Raw genomic sequence first — 6,411 nt, forward strand, 5'->3', positions numbered from 1 at the left:
CAAAGTAACTAGAAACTAATGTTGACACGTAGGTAGGCCTAAACATTGTGGAGTTTTTAGTGGAGTAGAAATATGAAGTAGCATTAAATACTAAGCATAAATACTAAGAACAACAACAAGAACGAAACATCAGTAAATGTACATACAGAATAGTCATCATTTATAAATTATACACAAATAATAATACATACAAATCACTTACAGGATTCAAATTCACAAAATAAATGAATATAATATTTGATATTTATGATTAGGACTGGCGTTGATTAAAAAAAAATAAACTATGAAACAAGAAAATATTAATGTAGAATATTTCTAAAGCTTGATTTTGGAAAGCACTTAGTTGTGTGAGTGTGTTAAAGTGAAAACAGAGTCAAATTTCTCGCATAAGCACATTTGTTTAATAGTTTTTTTTTATGATTCTGACAGGACATGGCATGAATGACAAGCGCGTCACCCGGGCCATTTCTCTGTGCAAGAGAATTGTAAGCTGTTTTTGGTACAGCTGGAAGAAAAGGAGACATCTTGCTGAAGTCCAGATTCAGCTGGGTCTGCCAAGTCACCAACTCATAACCGAGTCTGCCACACGCTGGGGATCAAGGCAGCAGATGATAGAGAGAGTCCTGGAGCAGGAAGGAGCACTGGCCAAAGTCCTGTCTAATGACAAAAAGACCAGGCACCTTGTCCCTACCTGGCAGGACTTAGAGGTCCTAGAAGCAGTCCAAAAGGTCCTGAAACCTCTCCAGGACTTTACCGATGCTTTGTCAGGTGAGGAGTACGTCACTCTATCATATGTAAAACCTGTGCTGCACCTTTTTAACGAAAGTCTCCTGGCATGTGAAGAGGGTGATAGCGAGCTTTGCAAATCGATCAAGACCAGCATTGTTGAGTACCTCAACCGCAAGTATTCTGACCCAGCCACTACTGACCTATTGGAGATGGCTTCATTTGTGGATCCACGCTTCAGGGCCACCTATATCCCAAGTGAAAAAGTTGATGCATTGAAGCACAGAGCTGTCTTGGAGGTGGAGACGCTACTGGCTGATCAGAGCAGCTGTCAACCGCCTTACCTACGTGTGCCAACTGTGCCTGAGCCTGCAGATGGAGAAGCAGCAGTGGCACCAAAAGCTAAGACACTGGCAAGCTTCTTCAAGCAGCGCACAGCCACCACCACTGCGCCACCAACTAAGAGGGAGGCTATTGAAAATGAACTGTCAAGTTACTTGCAGTCAGCAAGTGTGGAGAGTGACACTGATCCCCTCAAGTGGTGGAAGGATCATGAAGTTGTCTTTCCAGCTCTGAGCCACCTGGCAAAAAAAGTATCTCTTGGTACCAGCTACCAGTTCACCCTCCGAAAGGGTTTTCAGCTGCAGTGGCAATATCGTGACCTGCCACAGAGCATCTCTGAAGCCGGATGCCGTTGACAGGCTGGTGTTTCTCGCACAAAATCTTTAAACGAAGGAGGACACGCTTGTCTTCTAATGTCTACCTCAAGACAGCATTACTGTTTATCAAAGTAAAAAAAAGAGGGGGAAAATGTTTATTGAGTTGATAGTCTGTTAGTTGTGCAACTGGTTGAGGCTGTTCAGATAAGAAATGGAGTTAACAAAAATCAAATGGTAATCTCAGGCTGATGTTTAAAAAACATTTTCTCAAACTGAGCACTTTATTTTGTTCTTTATTTATATATAATTGCTGCCCTTACTAGGGTTTGTCATATTTTATTATTTTGTAATGTTCGTTATTTGCATCTGTGGATTTGTTAGAAAGGAGAAGAAATCTGTAATTTGATTTTAATAAGCCATTTAAAAGTTGTCAAACTAAAAAAAAAGTTGACTTTTCTCATAAATATATATAATATTTATTTCAGAAAAAGATAGGCCTATTTTATTTTATAGGCTATTTTTGTTTAAGATATTTGTATTTATTTAAATGTGCACCTTATGGAGCTTTGATTTCCAAAAAGGTCGTCCTGTTGTTCTACAGTGTTTATGTTTACATGTTGTTGTTATTTGAACAGCTGAGCATTTAATCTGAACCAGGTGAAGAGCCCTGTTTATTATTTATTCATTTGATTTTTCAACTGTTCACTGAAATAGCCGCTTTCAATAAAACTACTTGAGACATGTCATATCTGGCTTTGACTTTGACTGAACATTTGCTCTCACTTTGCAGAAAAAAATATCGGGATATATATCTTATATCGATATTCAGACTAAATATATCGGGAAATGACTTCTGGTCCATATCGCCCAGCCCTAGCTCAATACAGAGAGGAGCACCACACCCTTTGTAATTGGATGTACAGTTCACATACAAATCCATTATGCAATTACAGTGACAATATCTCACCAACCTAGCCTCATCATCCTCTAACTTTCCTCATCCTCCCCACTCCCTCATAGGTAAAGTAATTACCTACCAAAAATACAGAGAGAACCTCATGAGAGAGCTGTTGGAGGAGCACCACACCCTTCGGCGCCCCTCCACTGGGGGGGGGGGGGTCGCCCTGCTGTAGACAATCCCCTACGCCTCACTGCACGGCATTTTCCCTGCAAAGTCCCTCAAACTGCTGCTCAAGGTAGTCGCACACGGAGGCACTGCAAAGTCTGCCTGTCTGGCGCCAGGAGAAGTAAGCAGAGGAAGATGACAAAATACACGTGTTTAGCTTGTGATACACCTCTATGTATTTCACCATGCTTTGAGGAGTATCACATGCTCAAGCATTATTGAGCACATCTGCAGCAATAAGTGATTGACTGACCTGACAAGTGACTTGACAGGTGACCTGCCATGATACTATGCCTTTAGAGGTGGGGGTGGAAATGCAGTTGTTGTTCAGTCACTGCATGAATATTAAATATGGGTTATGCATATTCCATTTTTTTGTCCTCTAGTAAAACAAGTTGTTGTTGAACCAACTACCAATACTTCAATAAAATAGACGACTATTACATATTGGCCTATGTGTTTTCTTGCTGTGTTTCCATCCAGTAAAACTGTTAAGGAGAGAACGTTAGCATACAAAAGCTGTCCTCAATCTTCAGCTGGGAAGATGTCCAGTTCCAGTTATGATGTTGGCAAATACTGTTTGTGGTTTCTGAAAGTACAGAATAAAGAGGAATTATTCATTAGAATACAATATAAGGATATAGCAATAAAACAATATTACAAATAACATAAAAATAGTTTATTGCATTGACAAAATCTCAGATTTGAGTTCTAACAGTAAGAAAGTAACTTTTGATCTCCACAAGGGGGCAAGGCAGGGCAGAACAGAGCCATGCTGAATAGACCACATAAACAAACCATGGTCATATGTTTTATTTTATTTAACTAGGCAAGTCATTTAAAATGCCGTATAATGCTTGAATTTTAATTTTGAGATTATTTTGTTGTTGTCCAACCAATCCCTTTTACAGTCACACCAACATGATGTTTATGATACTTTATCAGTGTTTACAGTCACACCAACATGATGTATATGATACTTTATCAGTGTTTACAGTCACACCAACATGATGTATATGATACTTTATCAGTGTTTACAGTCACACCAACATGATGTTTATGATACTTTATCAGTGTTTACAGTCACACCAACATGATGTATATGATACTTTATCAGTGTTTACAGTCACACCAACATGATGTTTATGATACTTTATCAGTGTTTACAGTCACACCAACATGATGTTTATGATACTTTATCAGTGTTTACAGTCACACCAACATGATGTATATGATACTTTATCAGTGTTTACAGTCACACCAACATGATGTATATGATACTTTATCAGTGTTTACAGTCATACCATGAAATGATCAGTTAACCTCTAGACTAGAAACACAGACAAATCACTTCAGGATGAAGTCCAATAGATGTCGCTGTTGCACTGTAGTAGTGGGGGGGAACAGGAAGTTCCGGTAGGCGCACACCATTCTTTAGAATAAGGAAAACGCAAGAACTGTGCTGTCCTTTTCTCTTTATTACTACAGTCTGAGGTCGGTAACGTCAACAGTGAGGACAATCCCAGCCTGCCTCTCTCCTTCCACACTGAGTCCAAACCTACAGTCACTGGGTCCTGATTGTGACAGTGGAGCCCAGTTTGCACTGCAGGATGCAGAGATGGCATCAGTGAAGCTGGAAGACTGCAGTCAAACACTGGAGCTGAATGTCAACATTAAAGAAGAAGAGGAGGAGGAGATTGTCTCAACATGGTCTCCATTCTCTACATCCAGAGAGCAACAGCAGGAAGATCACAGAGCTAAGAGGTCTCACCACTGCCCACATTGTGAGGAGATTTTCCCAATTCTATCAAAGCTAAAAATACACCTTAAAACACACACTGGAGAGAATCTGTATCCCTGTAATGACTGTGGGAAGAGATTCACAACATCAAGGTCTCTGACAGTTCATCAGAGAATACACACAGGAGAGAAGCCTTACTCCTGCTCGGACTGTGGATAGAGTTTCTCTCGACAGGGAAACTTAAAAACACATGCACGTATACACACAGGAGAGAAGCCTTACTCCTGCTCTGATTGTGTAAAATGCTTTACAACATCAACTGACCTAAAAGTTCACCAGAGAACACACACGGGAGAGAAGCCTTACTCCTGCTCTGACTGTGGAAAGAGTTTCTCTCGACTGGCCCAGTTAAAAAGACACCAAGGTATACATAAAGGAGAGAAGCATTATCACTGATCTGACTGTAGATTTAGTTTTTTATCAACAGCTGAGCTAAAAGGGTCATCAGAGAACACACAGAGGAGAGAAGGCTTACTTCTTCTCTAAATGTGGCAAGAGTTTCTCCCGATTGGGAAATGTAAAAACACACCAACGGATACACACTTGAGAGAAGCCTTACAGATTGGTGTCTTTTTTAAATGGCCCAATGTATACATAAAGGAGAGAAGTCTCATCAGTTTTCTCAGACCAGCTAAGATTAGTCACTCCACTTAATTCTCATCCCATAAAATAATTGTCAACTTTGAATTGGATCAGATGAAGACAGCGTAGAACACTCTATTGTAATACTGTTGGTTCTCACTGTGAGAACCCTGCAGAAAAAAGGGATCATTCTAGAATGTTAGTCTCTCTTCTCTTTACTGATCAGCACCTTGTTGATATTGACATCTTGGATTTGCAATGATGGTTGAATATCCTCTGTGAGGCGTCTCACAATGGAGTCTGATGGTTGACTGGGTGGTACTGCTTCCCTCTGCAGTTTTCTGTGGGAATGAGCTTGTAGACACAACATATACTGAGTGTACAAAACATTAAGGACACCTGCTCTTTCCATAACATAGACTGTTTCTGTACAGCACTTGGTGACATCGGCTGATGTAAAAAGGGCTTTATAAATACATTTGATGATTTGATTGGTCTCCTGTACTATGTTTCCCACCAGCTCCTCTGTCAGAAACAACTTGAAGCACTCTGCCTCAGATGGAAATGGACTCCAGACTGGGACTCATCAAAACAAACAGCAGGGCCAGGAGGGGTGAAATGACTGGTGGCCTTCCAGCTACCACAGAACTCCTGTACTTCATCCACTGTCGGTCTCCCTCCATCACCACCAGCATCTTCAAAGGGACCTGGTACTTGGTCAGTGGACAAGGGAACCTCAGATTCAGGGTTCTCAATGGCTACAAGGTTGGGGGGGGGGGGGGGGGCAGCTCCTCACTGTCAGAATCTGATTCCTGACTTTCATACTCAGACTCATTGTCAGAATTGTAAAATAAATCTCCAGAATTTCCACATTTGTGAGTTGTCTCCTTTTGAAAGACATTGCTAATGCTACAGCTTAGCTCACTAGCTACATACATAAACAACAACACTGAATGGCTCAGAGTGAGAGGGGACGTGATTGACTGCCGGCGTGCGTCACTTGTATCAATAAATCACCATCAGAAAATGTTTTGTGAGGTAATTATTTGTGTATTTACTGTTTTATTCACATGTTTTCAATTCTGGGTGACAAATCATGCATTCCGATTCTTGCATAGATTGTAATGGGCACATATTATGTGTGTAAAATACTTATTTGAAGGTTATACTGATTATGATGAGCTAAGCTAATTCCAGCTATGTGTATGGAGCCATGTTTGTTGACACACAATGCATTCTGGGTTTCACGTAATCATCCGTTTGACCAAAGATGTTATAACAAAATGAGGTGAGTAAGAGTTCACTCATTTTTTGAGGACTTCCGGAAATGAATGGTGGGATGTGAACGACGGTAGATGACACACCCCTTCAACACTATAAACAGACCGAACTCATCTTGTCTTTTATTATCTTCGGTTTCTGTGAGGGAAAAAATGCATGGCTGCTCGCTGAAACTAATCGTCGGATTACTGTCGATTTCTAGAAAGTGTTTTACCTAATTATTTCGATCAATGGTG

The 6,411-nt window shown here is 40.5% G+C and overlaps 1 long non-coding RNA gene across 1 annotated transcript; it reads left to right on the forward strand.

Moving 5' to 3' along the window:
- Positions 1–4,475: 4,475 nt before the first annotated feature.
- On the forward strand, positions 4,476–5,921 carry LOC145866112 (uncharacterized). Its single transcript, XR_014383154.1, has 2 exons — positions 4,476–4,676; positions 5,415–5,921. It is a non-coding gene; the product is annotated as an uncharacterized LOC145866112 (long non-coding RNA).
- The last annotated feature ends 490 nt before the right edge of the window (positions 5,922–6,411 follow it).

This window comes from Salmo salar, unplaced genomic scaffold, assembly GCF_965601325.2.
Source record: "Salmo salar unplaced genomic scaffold, fSalSal1 ptg000129l, whole genome shotgun sequence".
NCBI classification, from domain to species: domain Eukaryota; kingdom Metazoa; phylum Chordata; class Actinopteri; order Salmoniformes; family Salmonidae; genus Salmo; species Salmo salar.